The sequence below is a fragment of the Puma concolor genome, chromosome B4 (assembly GCF_028749965.1).
Source record: "Puma concolor isolate L17-30 chromosome B4, mPumCon1.1.hap2, whole genome shotgun sequence".
NCBI classification, from domain to species: domain Eukaryota; kingdom Metazoa; phylum Chordata; class Mammalia; order Carnivora; family Felidae; genus Puma; species Puma concolor.
The window spans coordinates 36227261-36244896 of NC_141673.1; the positions used below are offsets into that span (position 1 = coordinate 36227261).

At 36.0% G+C, this 17636-nt stretch overlaps 1 long non-coding RNA gene across 1 annotated transcript in view; it reads right to left on the reverse strand.

Moving 5' to 3' along the window:
* LOC147579014 (uncharacterized) overlaps positions 1-17636 on the reverse strand; it is a 236871-nt gene that overhangs the window by 198522 nt on the left and 20713 nt on the right. The gene's annotated exons all lie outside the window — the stretch shown is intronic.

The window sequence follows — 17636 nt, forward strand, 5'->3', positions numbered from 1 at the left end:
GGGATAGAAGGAACATACTTAAAGATCATAAAAGCCATTTATGAAAAGCCCACAGCTAACATCATCCTCAACGGGGAAAAACTGAGAGCTTTTTCCCTGAGATCAGGAACACGACAGGGATGCCCACTCTCACCGCTGTTGTTTAACATAGTGCTGGAAGTTCTAGCATCAGCAATCAGACAACAAAAGGAAATCAAAGGCATCAAAATTGGCAAAGATGAAGTCAAGCTTTCGCTTTTTGCAGATGACATGATATTATACATGGAAAATCCGACAGACTCCACCAAAAGTCTGCTAGAACTGATACATGAACTCAGCAAAGTTGCAGGATACAAAATCAATGTACAGAAATCAGTTGCATTCTTATACACTAACAATGAAGCAACAGAAAGACAAATAAAGAAACTGATCCCATTCACAATTGCACCAAGAAGCATAAAATACCTAGGAATAAATCTAACCAAAGATGTAAAGGATCTGTATGCTGAAAACTATAGAAAGCTTATGAAGGTAATTGAAGAAGATTTAAAGAAATGGAAAGACATTCCCTGCTCATGGATTGGAAGAATAAATATTGTCAAAATGTCAATACTACCCAAAGCTATCTACACATTCAATGCAATCCCAATCAAAATTGTACCAGCATTCTTCTCGAAACTAGAACAAGCAATCCTAAAATTCATATGGAACCACAAAAGGCCCCGAATAGCCAAAGTAATTTTGAAGAAGAAGACCAAAGCAGGAGGCATCACAATCCCAGACTTTAGCCTCTACTACAAAGCTGTCATCATCAAGACAGCACGGTATTGGCACAAAAACAGACACATAGACCAATGGAATAGAATAGAAACCCCAGAACTAGACCCACAAACGTATGGCCAACTCATCTTTGACAAAGCAGGAAAGAACATCCAATGGAAAAAAGACAGTCTCTTTAACAAATGGTGCTGGGAGAACTGGACAGCAACATGCAGAAGGTTGAAACTAGACCACTTTCTCACACCATTCACAAAAATAAACTCAAAATGGATAAAGGACCTGATTGTGAGACAGGAAACCATCAAAACCTTAGAGGAGAAAGCAGGAAAAGACCTCTCTGACCTCAGCCGTAGCAATCTCTTACTCGACACATCCCCAAAGGCAAGGGAATTAAAAGCAAAAGTGAATTACTGGGACCTTATGAAGATAAAAAGCTTCTGCACAGCAAAGGAAACAACCAACAAAACTAAAAGGCAACCAACGGAATGGGAAAAGATATTTGCAAATGACATATCGGACAAAGGGCTAGTATCCAAAATCTATAAAGAGCTCACCAAACTCCACACCCAAAAAGCAAATAACCCAGTGAAGAAATGGGCAGAAAACATGAATAGACACTTCTCTAAAGAAGACATCCGGATGGCCAACAGGCACATGAAAAGATGTTCAGCGTCGCTCCTTATCAGGGAAATACAAATCAAAACCACACTCAGATATCACCTCACGCCAGTCAGAGTGGCCAAAATGAACAAATCAGGAGACTATAGATGCTGGAGAGGATGTGGAGAAACGGGAACCCTCTTGCACTGTTGGTGGGAATGCAAATTGGTGCAGCCGCTCTGGAAAGCAGTGTGGAGGTTCCTCAGAAAATTAAAAATAGACCTACCCAATGACCCAGCAATAGCACTGCTAGGAATTTATCCAAGGGACACAGGAGTACTGATGCATAGGGGCACTTGTACCCCAATGTTCATAGCAGCACTCTCAACAATAGCCAAATTATGGAAAGAGCCTAAATGTCCATCAACTGATGAATGGATAAAGAAATTGTGGTTTATATACACAATGGAATACTACGTGGCAATGAGAAAAAATGAAATATGGCCTTTTGTGGCAACGTGGATGGAACTGGAGAGTGTGATGCTAAGTGAAATAAGCCATACAGAGAAAGACAGATACCATATGGTTTCACTCTTATGTGGATCCTGAGAAACTTAACAGGAACCCATGGGGGAGGGGAAGGAAAAAAAAAAAAAAAAAGAGGTTAGAGTGGGAGAGAGCCAAAGCATAAGAGACTGTTGAGAACTGAGAACAAACTAAGGGTTGATGGGGGGTGGGAGGGAGGAGAGGGTGGGTGATGGGTACTGAGGAGGGCACCTTTTGGGATGAGCACTGGGTGTTGTATGGAAACCAATTTGACAATAAATTTCATATATAAATAAAAAAAAAAGAAAAACCAGCTTAAAAAAAATAAAAAAAAATAAAAGGAGACATTTCTGAGTGAAAAAAAATAAATAAAAATGCCTATTGAAACATACATCTGGTTGTTGTTTTTCCTTAGGCTATAGGGGAAAATGTAATTCATTGCTTTGACCATATGTTTTCATCATTCACTGATAATATACATACATATACACGTGAAAAATTCTCATTTGTTATATAACTAGGCTCTTGTTTTTAATCCCGACATCACTCTTAATAAACAAACACTTTAGTCATGAGTTGCCTGACCCATCATTTTCTCTTTACTCTTTTCTTCAAAAAAAAACTTATCTTTTAACATGGGGCTTTGCATTTTCCACAGCGTCTCAGGCTTTTATTGTAGGCTTGCATATCACATCTGAACTTTCAGAGACACCAATATCATAGTTTAAAAGCCTGCAAAACTTACCAGGAAAAAAATCTTTGTTACTGTTGTCACTGTTGAAATTGTAACACTTTCTCTTGACCTCTACATACTTGAGCTCTGCAAAAACAATGTTTTAGGCATTAGATCACAGGGTTTTTTTTACTCTTTGTTTTCTTCTACATTGACTTTGAAGTTTGTCTTTGGCCAGTTCTATCCTGAGACAGGTCTGAAGGTTTCCAGTCTTCAAAACACTGAACTCTCAGCTTAAAGTCCATCGCATGACCTATCTTCCTCCAGGCTGCATGAAAACATTGGCTACACTCACTCTTTGCCATGCCCTGAAAAACCTACTTCAAGCCTCTTACTGATTCATCAGCTCTGCTCAGATTGTAACATTATATTGCTCCATCCTACTCTTTAGTTTTCCTTATTTGAGGAATATATTAGGAGTTGTTTTTAATGCTAAAAAAAAAGAAGTGGCCTTAGAGATAACTTGTTTCCGTCTCTATAACCCCTCTTTGCCTCATCCAAGTTACCACGTCATAAATCTTATCCTTGTAAAGGTAAAATTATCTTCAAGCTAAATAAAATTTTGACATATTTACACTTATTTTTAACATTTCCATTATGTTATTAGTTCTGGCACAATTAGAAAACCATATATATAGGGAGGTCACAGAAAACACACAAGGTACATAGAAAACTAAAAACATGTTCATCTTTAGTCATTATGAAAGAAAGAACTATTGAACAGCAGTGGGATTACATTTTGCACATATTGGATTAGAAAATATTATGTTTGATTAAGGCTAGAATGGACCTAAGTAGACATTACTCCTGAAGTATAAATTGAGGTACTTATTGTGGAAGCAAATTTGGAAATATCCAGGAAAAGCTAAGATGCACACATACTTTAACCTAGCATTTATACTTCTAATAATTTACCTAGAAAACACCAATTAAAGTACAAATATACTCACAAGGAAATAGTACTTTTTTTCCTGTTCCATGTCTCCATTCTTAGTTCACGGTATTTCAGCAGGGCTGATACCCCATGCTCCCAAAGTAACGTATGAGAGTATGACCCAAACTTGAACACTTAGAATATCATCTCCCATGACCCCAACAATTGGTCAAGAGTTTTAAACCAATCAGACCCAAAGAGCATTATTATAAGTTTTGATTGAGGAAACAGAAGAGAAGATCACTTTTTTTCAGCTGGTTTCCTGGGACAAGGCTATAAGTCTGGTACTGCTGGCAGCCATTCTGACATTTTGAAAGGAAAGCCAGCCTAATGAGAAATGAGCCAGAGGAAAACCAAGCCCGGAGATGTAGAGAAACCAGTTACAGATGACATTAGTTGAGGGCATGGAACCAATCACACTGGGTGTCAGTTGTACTCCTAATTTTTTTGAACTGTGATGGCAAATTTCCTTTTCTGTTTAAGCTTATTTTAATTGGATTTTATGACATTTTAAAGCCACAAAAAGCCCAGCTAATAGAAAGATGGTATTTTAGCACACAAATGGAAAAGAAAAAAAAAGTCATCTCTGTAGAGAATTTTAATCATAGCAAATTATGACATATACTTAAAAGGAATACTAAAAAGCTATTAAAGAGAATAAAATAGAGCTGTTGAGATTTTTTTTTGAGAGATAGTGAGGGAGAAGAGAAGGAGAGAGAGAAAGAGAGGGAGGGAGGGAGAGATATTCTCAAGCAGGATCCACGTTCAGTGTGGAGCCCCATGCAGAGTTCAATCCCACAACCCTAGGATCATAACCTGAGCCAAAATCACGAGTCAGACGCTCAACTGACTGAGCCCCCTAGGTGCCCACTATTGCTATTTCTATAAGTAGATAATCAGGATATAAGGAAGTTCTATAAAAAGAATATATAGCAACTTAAAGATCTAAAAGTATATGTATATATACATTTACATAGACTTGTATATGTATAGAAAATTGGTGGAGTAGTGAATAGTGGTTACTTTTATGATTTCTCATTTAATGGCATACTTCTATACTCAATCTGTTCCTTTTGAGTATTGTACCATGAACCTGTACTTATATTTATAAAAATTATTGTGCAAAAAAATAAAGACATAAGAGGAGCAAAATATAAAAGTACTATTTTTTTTTCTTTCTAGCTTTATTCAAGGTGAATCACTCATCTACTACAAAAGAGGGTATAGGATCTAATACCATTACTATGTAGTTCTTTGCTTAGAAATTAATGGTGCATATACCATACAGTTATGACTAATTCACATTGAAATGGAAACTGAGGAAACAGGTCTGTGTATCAAAACAAAGTATGTTTATTTTTCTTCATGTAGTCAATATAATCGATGTGGTGTGGTGGACAGACTTTAAGGTGGCCTCCATGATTCTATCTTCAGTGTTCATTTCCTTGAGTATGACTTGTTTCTAACCAACAGAATATGGTAAACGTAATGAGATGTTGTTCCCATGATTGTATTATGTGGGAAAGAAGGTCAAATGTCACTTCTATGACAATGTCATAAAAGACTCAGTCTTGCTGGTCAACTTGCTCTACAGTATCAGATGCCCCCTCTTTGTCCTTGGTTTTAAAAAAGCAAGCTAACATGAATCCTGGAGTCAGAAGGGTATCAATTTTGCCAACAACTTGAAGGAGCTTGGAATCTGATCCTTTCTCAGTAAAAGCTCCAGATGCGAACCAGCTAAGCCATGCCTGGGCTTTCAACCCATAGAAACTGAGACAATAAATGTGTGTGGTTTAAAGCCACACATTTGTGGTAATTTGTTACATACCATACAAAGCTATTACAGATAAAACAGACTTAAATTCTAATATCCATGCAAAATTTTGTGACTCTTCTCTGTATTTTAAGATTAAAAATATTAATTACATGAATGCTTGAAACCTATTTGTGTAAGAAAACTAAATATTTTTAAGTTGTAGTATATTAAAAGGAGTCATAAATTCCAGAAAAAAAGAAAGATATCAGAGACAAATTATATTTTCTGTCAAAATTATAAAACCCAAACTTGCTATGCTAATTCTTGGCATAAAAAGAAATTCAACACTATTTTCCACATAATTTAAAACCCAAAACATAGGGGCGCCTGGGTGGCTCAGTTGGTTAAGCGTCTGACTTCAGCTCAGGTCATAATTTCACGGTTTGTGAGTTTGAGTCCTGAGTCGGGCTCTGTGCTGACAGCTCAGAGCCTGGAGCCTGTTTCGGATTCTGTGTCTCCCCTCTCTCTGTCCCTCCCATGCTCATGCTCTGTCTCTCTCTGTCTCTCAATAATAAAGAGACGTTAAAAAAAATTTAAAGCCAAAATATAAAGTGTTGGTGTTTTCTACCAGAAAAGGTACTTAACACACATTGAGGGAAAAAAAAAAAAAAAAAAAAAAGGAGTGACTGGAGAGGACAAAACAAATGTGTATCACACCAAAGGTAGGTATGAGAATAGTTTGGTTTAGATAAAAACCAACCAGCCAACCAATCAACCAACAAAATTTAATATAATTGCAATCCTTGGCCTCTAAATAATATAAATTTAATGAGATACTCTATTCTATGATGTGTAGTTGAAACTCTCAGTAATTACGAAGGGAATTGTGTTTGCAGACCTAAGGTCTAAATTTTCCCTCTAAAAAGCTACAATAAAAGTGTATATTTATAGATACATTTAGAATGTATTGTTTTCTCTAATGTTTACTAAACTATACACATGTCTAAACACTGATTTTAAAATGTAAAATGAAATCCTTTCCAATTTTGAATGGATTTTAATCAAGTCAACCCACACACAAAGTCCCATATAAAGACATATTTTTATGTGAAATATTTTTCTCTAGTAGAGTTCACATAAATATAGCCTCTCCGACTTTTTAGTAACTGTGGCAAAAAAAAAAAAAAAAAAAAAAAAAAAAAAAAAAAAAAACACGTTGATTGGGAATTTATTTTTCTTACAGCTTGTATATGTTATCTTTTTCTTGGATTGTCTGCCCTGGTAGTTGAGAGATTTGAATAATTCTTTCCACAGTGGTAACAGAGTCAAAGATCAAAAGTTTCCAAGCATGGACTAAAAGTAAACAGCAAGAAAAATATCAAAATGTATGCAAAAATATACACAAAGGTTATTGATCTTATAAAAGCAAAACATACCAGAAAATTGCCTTAAGAAAATGAAACTCACACTTATCTAACAAAACCTATCAAGAAGTACATAATCACATCAGCTGCCTTAAAAATCTTAAAAACAAAGCCATATCTATAGGATGAATAGTACCAGGCCAAGAAAAACTTTAATGCCCTGTTCTGAATGATAATAATGGAAGAACATATAGTGACCAATATAATTTAGGAAACAAAAGCCTGCCAAGTAGAAAAATTGACAACTATTTTTTTTGATCAACCTAACGTGTGTATCAAAGTTACCAGAACAAAATGGAGAATGGAATTAATTATCTGGATAATTAAAGCTCAGAAATGTACATCTTTCTGCCCCATTATTTATGCATTTCAGGGAATAATTTACTTGGAGTTTTCACTTTATGTGACTGCATATCTTCTGGTTCATGAATTAGCCGTTCTCTACAAAAAGGCTGAGCAAAAATTTTACTCAAGGGTGGAGAGTAATTAAAGAGGACTACAACGTAGATACACAAATATTTTAAACTGCATACTTCACATAACTTCATAGTGCCGTGGAAACATTATAAAGAGTTGGGGCTTTATTCTAAGGCTAAGGGAAACCATCCATATAATTATATTTGCATTTGGAAAAATTTGCTCTTGCTATAATGTGGAAAATTTGTTGTCAGAACAAATGTGGAAGGGCCATATTACAGATGTCAATGTAAGACATGTGAATGTGTTACCTGTCTCATTCTTCTGCACTTCACCAACTAAGCATCTCTGCTTCCTTTTCCCTGTGTTCATTTTTTAAGTTCCTATCATTCCATCTACGAAGAAGTTCATGAAATTCCAGCCTGTCCTGTAAACTCAACCATTCCTGCTTTTGTGCCCATTAAACCAGTGTATGTGTCTACCATGGTACATAAACCATTTAATTGTGTACATATTTGTCCTTCTACTAGTCAATATATTCCTAATGAGACTTGTTTTCTGACTCTAGAATCTAACACAATGTTCAAACCTGTGTTAAGCAAGGAAATTCTGATTGACATGAAACATTATTTTTAAAACTCTTTTCTGTACCCTCCCTAAAGACCACCCCTAAAAAGACATTTTGACAATATCCATTTTGGCAAACTTTAGGAAGTTACAGTGGTGCTGAAATAGCTCAAGTTGCTAAAGGAAGATACCTTGTCTGTATCATTCTCACTGCATCCCCTCAGCCTAGAACAAATGTGGCAATTAGCAGAATTGTTAACTTTCAACAAATCTTTGAAAAATAAATGATTCATTTTTAAGTTCAATATCAGCTTTCCCCTTCCTTTTCAAAATGTCACCCACCACTAGTATATATAGAAAACATAATTCATGTCTACTCTTAGGGTCTTCACTTGTTTACTGGCCACTGGAACCAGTAACAATACATTTACTTCTGATTGGTCAGCGCAAAGAAGGATACGTTTCTTCTGCCACAAAAATCACCACAGAGTCTTGTAAATGGAAAAATGGTAGGCTTGATATTGTTGTTGCTTCGATTAAAGGAAAGGCAGGGAACAGTATAGTGAATACCCCTGATTTATTTGACCTTGGTCACTTCTCTTTATCCATTCTTATCTGAAAACCTGCTGAGTACACATATCTACTACACTTTAAGTAAACTATATAATTTATACTGTTTGATTTGGTGTTTGTCCCCTTATCTCACCAGGCCTTATGTGGGTCATAATAAGCAGTACATTTCTCAAAGTCCATTATTTGGTCTACAGCAACAAAAGGGGACAGAAGAAGAATGGGTTTTGGTAATCTGAAACTAGTCTCCTTCTAGAACCCTATCTCCCTCTTCCTCCCACCTTGTCTCCCTCTTTCTCTTTCACACACCACATATCTCAAAGAAAAGCATTTCTTTTTTCCAGAGTCCAGAGGCTAAACAGTCAAGGTCTATATTAGAGAGGAAAGGAAAGCACACCTGAACACCCCTGCCAACAATGGCAATATCACTACCATATTGTGCAGAAGGAAGTTAGATGCCACAACCATCCACTTGCATTTGTTACAGCAACCCTAACTACCATAGGCTTAAAACAACAGGATTTATTCTCTCAAAGTTCTGGATGCTAAACATCTGAAATCAAGGTGTCAGCAAGCTCTATTCTGGAGGTTCTTGGGAAGGATCCTTCCTTCCCTCTTCCTAATGGTTGGCAAGGTGTTCTGTGGTTTGGAGGTTCACCATCCAGTCTCTGTCTCTGTTGTCACATGGCGTTCTTCCCTCTGTATTTGTCTTTGTGTCTTTTCCCCTCTTTTATAAGGGTATCAGTCATATCGGATAAATGGCCCACCTTACTCTAGTGTGGCCACATCTTAACTACATCTACAACAGCTATTTTCAAATAAGGTCACATTCTGAAATTCTGGGGAAGAAATGAATCAGATGTGGTTGGGAGGGGGTGGGGGGACACCATTCAACCCAGTACATCACTTTGGATAAACTTTCTTTTAAGCTACTCTGTGGCTGTGGTGCCTATCTATAATAGCAAATGAAATCATTACTAGAATCTTCTGTAACAACACTCAGCAGAAGCTTTAAGATAACAGGATTAATTTTTCCATATTCAAAATGAAGCCAGTATCTTTTTACCCTGAAAGTCTGATGTTATGTGCAGGTGACAACATATATGGAAATTTCATATTTTTTTTTCATATGGAGGCTGTTGCAAAACTCCCTGTTTTAATGAATGTCCTTCCTACCATTCCTCTCTTAGTAGATTCCACATAATTTTTAAAAAATAGTCATCCCTGGGGCGCCTGGGTGGCGCAGTCGGTTGAGCGTCCGACTTCAGCCAGGTCACGATCTCGCGGTCCGTGAGTTTGAGCCCCGCGTCGGGCTCTGGGCTGATGCCTCAGAGCCTGGAGCCTGCTTCCGATTCTGTGTCTCCCTCTCTCTCTGCCCCTCCCCCGTTCATGCTCTGTCTCTCTCTGTCCCAAAAATAAATAAACGTTGAAAAAAAATTAAAAAAAAAAAATAGTCATCCCTTTATGTCTAACAACTACTCTAAAGGAAGTTTAGTGAAAGGCATGATTTTCCTTTGTAACATTAACCAAAACATGAATGATCAAATCTACAACAGCAGTTGGGATAAAAGTTTCTCAATAACACTCTTTTTACCTGTGCTAAAGACAATAGTGAGTTTCATAAACTTAACTACCATCTTTTTTTTCTTTTCATTCCTTCCTAAACTTGTTTTTCAAGCTTCAAGAGAAGTTCAGGTGTCCAGTATATAAGTTTATAATTTACATATAATGCTTATGGCTGTTGCCAATTTCTATCAGTTTATCCTCACTTATCTTCCCTCATCCCTTTCCCTGATCAAGTAAATTATTAAACTCTGATTGCTTTTGCTTTCCTTAGGTAAGGAAAGTGAAAACTCTCACAATTTTTAAGGAGGGTATAGGGTTTATGAGAGATGAACATAGACCCCTCTTCTCTGTTGGGTTTCAATTACTCTTTCTGACGATGCCCATAGTTGTGATAACCACACTGCCTATGGAATAGTGCCTTTGTTTCTACATGGGGGAATGAAAATCCCATTTCTAAGTCATAAAAGGAGTTTGTGACCTGCTCTCTTGTAAATATATACAGAGTTTAGATGATTTTTTTCTTAACCTTGGTCATATTTAAAGCCATATGAAACTTTTCTATACATACCCTGCCTTGGGAGCTCTTTCTGCAGCTGTATACCTATTAAAAAGGCATTTTGTTATGCATGAACTCCAAAACATATGGAGACTGGGGATTTTGTGGATTGTCTTTTTCCCAGACTAGGGTAATTCTGGGTCCATCAGCATCTGAGGAAGACTCTGCTATTATTTATTCTTATTTGTGGAGGAAAATGTCTGTTCATTGTTGCTTTCCATAACTAAGCTAATTCCCTACTCGTGACTAAACAAGTTCTCCCTGTCCCCACCTTAACAGTAATTCACATACTTAGAATAATAGTCTTTGATTAGGAACTTTGCCAAAATCTAAATGAAGTCTAGATAACATATATTCAACCTAGCCTTAATTATTTTAGCTACCCACGCAAAGATCTAGAAGAGTCAAGCATGGTTTCCTTTTATAAAAACCGGGTTTTCTTCCCACCAGAAGGTCATATTTATTTATGTTTTCAGCATCCTTACCCTTTATCATAGAGGTTCTACCAGATTATTGGTTCCATAATTTTACATTGGATAAAATTTATCTAGTCCTAGAGATTTATTTACATTTAAAATGTTCATTAGGTCTTGAAATTATATTTGTATATATATGTTATTTACACAAAGCTTATAAAAGCTATTTTAAGAAAAGTAAAATTACCCCCCAATTTCCTCAGTAAAGCCAAGGCATGGGAAAACCACATTAATGAAATGTTCGTGGCAACATATTCAAAGACAGAATTCAAAGATAGAACTATCACGACTGAGAATAGATTCCCAAAGACTAGAGCAATTTTAGCATGTAGCACAGATGAACTCAAAGTGTCCAAGATGGAAGAGTGGGAAGGAGAGGAAGAGCAAAGGAGTGGCAATGTATGGTGGTCACGGTATTTGCACGTCACCTTTATCCATCTAAGATTTTGTGATTCTATTAAATTATCCCCTTGGGGCGCCTGGGTGGCGCAGCCCGTTAAGCGTCCAACTTCAGCCAGGTCACGATCTCGCGGTCTGTGAGTTCGAGCCCCGCGTCAGTCTCTGGGTTGATGGCTCAGAGCCTGGAGCCTGTTTCCGATTCTGTGTCTCCCTCTCTCTCTCTGCCCCTCCCCCGTTCATGCTCTGTCTCTCTCTGTCCCAAAAATAAATAAACGTTGAAAAAAAATTTTTTTAAATTATCCCCTATTGTCTCTACAGTCTCCTACTTGCCTCACAAGAATATAGCACTCTCCGTTAAAAAAAGGAGGTGGGGTTAACTATAGTATTTAATTCTGTTACATTTTATAGCTCATGTTATAAATACTTAACTCCTTCCTAGGAAACTGGATTCTACTCCATGTGTTTTCATATACAGTCTTTGAACATATTGTTTCTGCTCTTGATTGTGTTTAAGAATAAATGCAATGTCTTAATGTAAAGAGCATTAGCATGTTTTTAACAAAGTTGAAATTATTTCATGAATCATAGCATTTCCTTCTACGACAAAACCTGGCTGACCATGGACCAAATGTTTGTTTTCCCCTCGTAATTACATCTTTTTGTGCTATTTTTCAATTATTTGTACCTCCAAAAGGTCATGTGTAGTATTTCTTTATTCACTTAGCATGAGTAGTCCAAGTCTTCTTTCCAAGCCACCATGAAAACTAACTGAACTAGTCAATTACTCTGCCCAATTACAACTCAGCAAGTCACATTTGCATTTGCCACCAATTTACCCTTTTTTTCAACTCTCTTTGTTACCTGAAATTTAATTTTCATTCCATCGTTGTCCTCTCCCATGGCATTTGTCCCATACAAAGTGACAATAAAGAGGGTCTCTAATAACCACCTAAGGGCTTTAAATTCATAGTTTATTTTCCTATTTTACACGGTTCATACTAGATTAACGTTATTTTTCTTACTCTTCCAGTTACCAGATTTCCTTTTGCACAATTAATTTTTTCATTATACTATACATGAATATAGTTTTTATAAACATTGAAGTGTTACCGAAAATGCTAAAATCCTCTTCTTATCATTGTCAATTCCATTCCTCAGATGTAGTCATTATTTTTAAGTATTCTATTATATGTATGTCTATGCATTTACATCCAGAGATCCACCCAAAGAAAATATGTAATATTGTTATGCAGGTTTAAAAAACTTACAATGTCTTAAAAGTCTATCATCCTACCTCTTTCTTTTCAACTCTTGTATCATAACCCACAAAATGGATATATCATAGTTTATCCATTCACATATTGGTGGACATAAAGATATTTCAATGCTTGTTTATCAATAACACTATAACGAATATCCTTGCACCTGCTTTTCTAAGCACACAACACTTAATATTCCTTCCCTTCTCTTCTTTACCTGATTAAATTTCTATCTAAATGTCATACAAGGTATCTCAAATATTACTCACCTCTGACACTCTAATTGTATTTTTTTCACTTTCCTCAGAGTGCGGTTGACCTTTTATTTTGACACTTAACATTGCCCAGGTTTTTTGTTTGTTTGTTTGTTTACAGATGCCTGAATATTCCTTGGGATATTTCAGTGATTTTTCTTAATTTTTTATCCATTAACCAAATGTTTATATGCATGTGCTATGGCACAAAGAACTATTCGAGGCACTAGGAATGCAGCAAGCAACAAAATATGAGGGACTTTGCCAATATGAATTAGAAAGGACCATCTCATATATCTTTAGCCTTTTCCAGTGCTGAGTATTATGTCATAATTGATACGTGGTCAATAAATCTTATGGGAAAGTTGACTTATGCTCATGATATAGATAAATAAGCTCAAATAACTGTATACATACTGCGATAGTTAGTGTTACGTGTCAACTTGTTTGAGGTATGATGTCCAGATATTATTTTGGATATTTCTGTAAGGGTATTTTTAGATGAGATAACAATTAAATCAGTGCACTTTGAATAAAGCATATTGCCCTCCATAGTGGTGAGCCTCAACCAATCCATTGAAGACCAGGATAGAACAAAAAGACTGACTTTTCCAAGCAATAGATGACTCTGCCAGCAGGACGCCCTTGAACTTGAAGTGCCACAGGGGCTTTTCCCTGTCTTCACTGTGATGATCTTTGGACATGCCAGCCTCCATAACCACATGCAACAACTCCTTAAAACACACACACACACACACACACACACACACACACACACACACACACACACGTGCGGCTCACGCACTCCATTGATTCCATCTCTCTGAAGAACCCTAATACACACAGGGGAAATAATGAAATCATTTCTTACTCTGCAGTCATGGATAGACCTTGTAGTAACCTCTATTATTGCTGCTCCCCCCTTTGGAAGAGTGGTCAAAATCAGGGTTGGCCGCATGTCTAGTGCGATCCTTTCCCACAGGAGAATTATACTTGCCCACTCAATTAATAATATAAAGCTCTCCATGTGACTTGTTTTAGTCAACAGCAGGTGAGTGAGTATGCCCGGTACCATTTGCAAACACGAGCTATTTCCCTCTACCACATGAACAGCACGTCATGGAAAGAGATAGCTCCTTCATACTGAGCCCCAAAGTGATTAGGCACAAGGACTAGAGGTGTGACTAATTAATAAGCACTGAACATAAATTTGAATAAAAGATAAGCCTTGCTTGTTTTAATGATTTTGCAACTTCCATTATTATGGCAATAGCCTTAACAGACTGATACTGCCTTAATGGGTTACTGAATTAATGCCCTTCCCCATCACCAAAAACCTTTATAAAAAGAAAAAAAAAAACAAAACCTTGCCATTTGCAAAGACACGAATGGAGCTGAGAGTATTATGCTAAGTAAAACAAGTCAGAGAAAGACAAGTACCATGATTTCACTCATATATGGAATTTAAGAAACAAAAAATGAAATGAGCAAAGGGATCAAAAGGGGAGACAAACCAAGAAACTATAGAGAACAAACTGATGGTTACCAGAGGGAACACTGACGGGATGGGTTAAATAGATGATGGGGATTCAGGAGGGCACTTGTGATGAGCATGGGTGATGTACGGAAATGTTGAATCACTAGATTGTACACCTGAGCTAATATTAAACCGTAGGTTAACTAAATGGAATTTAAATAAAAACTTTAAAAAGAAACGGGAAAAAAGATTGTGAATGTATTAATTGATAGATAGGTAAAAAAAAAAAAATGTATTCCTCCTTCTTCCACTTTGGAGAGAGGTTCCACACATCACTCATTGAATTCTCAAAGTGATCTTGGTATAAAAAAATATTAACAAATACTGCAAAATTCAGAATGGAAAAGAAGATGTTCACAGTAAGTTGTGATAAATATTCTAAGGAAGAAGCCTTTAGTTGTCTCCCGCACTATTCTGATTTACCCCATTTTACAAGCTCTTAAATGAGACAAAAAATTTCTGTGCTTGCTTCAGATAGACAGCTCTAATAATTCATTCACTGAATAAAATATACACTGAGCACCAACTCTGCTAGACTGTATAGAAGGCACTAATGACAAGGATAGACATAGTCTCTGCACTACTGGAACTTCTAGAGAAATAGTATAGAAATCTAGAATTCTTTAAGCATTGTGAATAAATTCATAGATCTTAAATTCAGCCTTCCTAAGAGTACTACATTTAAGTTGAAACCTTGACATTTTCTACCAACCCTACCCATTTCCTGCCTATCCCTTACTGATTAGTCTTCATCTAGCTCACAGCCTGATAAAGTAACTTAATATTTTAAAATACCCCTCTCCCACTTGTGCACATTTTCTCGCTCTCTCAAAATAGATAAACTTAAAAAAATTCAATTATGTAAATTGTCAATGAAATGAATCTTTAATAATGTTTACTAAAATTTATATGTACGTAATTTCTGTATACTGGGGCAATCACTGGGTTGAATATATGATAAATAATATTCTTGGATAAATTTTATTCTCTATTTATGTATCAAGTACCTAAGAACAGTACCTGGCCAAGAGAGGGGCCTGCTTGCTCCAGTAACAGAATTAGAATCCCATGAAATTAATCTATGTAAAAAATATATATATACACACGCACCATCAATTACCAAGTCTCATAGGCAGAGGTAGTGCCTTGGATCAGGTAGGAGAAGAGCCAACATATTTCCAGGTCACAAATTTACTCATGTTTTCTCAGAGTTTTATAATTTTACCTCTGACATTTGCATCTCTTACTCATTTGGGGTTAGTATTTGTGTAGAACATAAGGTAGTTTCCGGACTTCATTCTTTTGCGTGTGGATGTGATGATGCCATGATATGATATTATAAAATCATATGCAATAAAAGAACTAGACAAGTTAGACATGATAATTAAAGTTTTATGCAAAGGACACCATCAAGAGAATGAAAAGACAATACATGGAATGAGGGAAATGTTTGCAACTCCTATGTAATAAAAGGCTTTTATCCAGAATACGTACACATAAAATACTTTGCAGTAAAAAGACAAATGGCCCAATATTTAGGAGGGCAAAGTGTTTGCATAGACATTTCTGTGAAGATCTATACATAGAAAATAATTATAGAAAAAAGAGTTTAATGTCATCAGTCACTAGAAAAATCCAAGTCAAAATCACAGTGAGATACCACTTTACAACCAGTGGAATGGCTAAAATACAAATGACAAGACAAAAGTGTTCGTGAGGTTGTGGAGAAACTGAAACCTGCATACATTGCTGTTGGAAATGTAAAATAGTGCAGCCACTTAGGTAGGTCCTCAAAAATGTAGACACGGAGTTACAATATGACCCAACAATTCCAGCTATATACTCAAGAGAAGAGCTAATGCATTTCCACCAAAAAATTACATGCAAGTGTTCGGAGGACTATTAGCCCAGTAGTCAAAAAATAGAAATAAACTACATGTTCATTGACTATTTCAAGGAGAAACAAAGGGGCACCTACGTGGCTCCATTGATTAAGCATCCCACTCTTGGTTTTGGCTCAGGTCATGATCTCATGGTTCCTGAATTTGAGCCCTGCATCAGGCTCTGCGCTGACAGCATGGAGCTTGCTTAGGATTCTCTCTTTTCTTCTCTCTCCATCCCTCTCCCCTTTGTGCTCTCTCTAAATAAATAAATAAACTTAAAAAAATAAACAAAATGTAGTATATCCATGCAATGGATTATTCAGTAGTAAAGAGAATGGAGTGGGGATACATGCTGCAACATGAACAATCCTTGAAAATATTCGACTAAGTGAAAGAAGCCATTCACAAAAGACCAGATATTCTATTATTCCACTTACATGAAATATCCAGGAAAAGTATCTCCATGGAGGCAGGAAGTTAATTAGTGGTTTCCAGAGGGTGGGGAGACTCTAAGTTTGGGAGTCACTAATAATATGTACAGTTTTTATTTGGCTAAAATTCTATTGTGGTGATGATTACAAAACTCTGGGAAAAAAAATAAAATCCATCTAACTGCATACTTTAAATGGGTGAATTGTATAGCATATGAAATATGTCTTAATAAAGCTATAAAAAAGGAAATTATTAGTATCAGAATGCAATCTGTATTGCTAGGCAATGCAAATAAAGGTTAATAGTCATTAAAAGCTCTATTTATTAGACAAACTGACTCAATTTATGGAAAGACATTTTAATCACAGCATTTAATAATTAAAGAGGATCTTAAATAGAAAGTTAACTGTTAAAAACACAGGAAGTAAAAATTAATGTAAAATAATGTTCTCATTGAAAGTATGTGAATTTTAATCAAGCCACCAAGAATGTTTTGCTATAGATGGGACCATGCCATAAATGTGTATGTTCTTAGTAAATATTTATGTAAGAAAAAGTATATATTGATAATAAATCCCACATAGTTTTAATTACCAAAACACTTAGTAATTTAAGCAATTAACATAGTCATCACAGAAGGCAGAGTAGAAAAATAAAGGTAAATGACAACCTACCACTGGCTTTGGTGCCCTATTTTAGTGCTTGGTAGGTGTTGAGCATCCTCACATTTGAGACACACCCCCTTCCTATCATTTCAAATATATTTAAAAGTGAATACCTGCCGTATTACATATATTGGCTCTAAAATTTTGAAATTTTAAAGTAAATTTATTTTTTGTCTCTTTGCTTGTGAATAATATTTATCATTGGTTATAATTTCTCAGTAATTGTATAAAGTGAGAAATCTAATCATAAATTCATTCTAAATGAATTCTTTCATGAGAACTAAATGTAACAAGGAGGCTGTT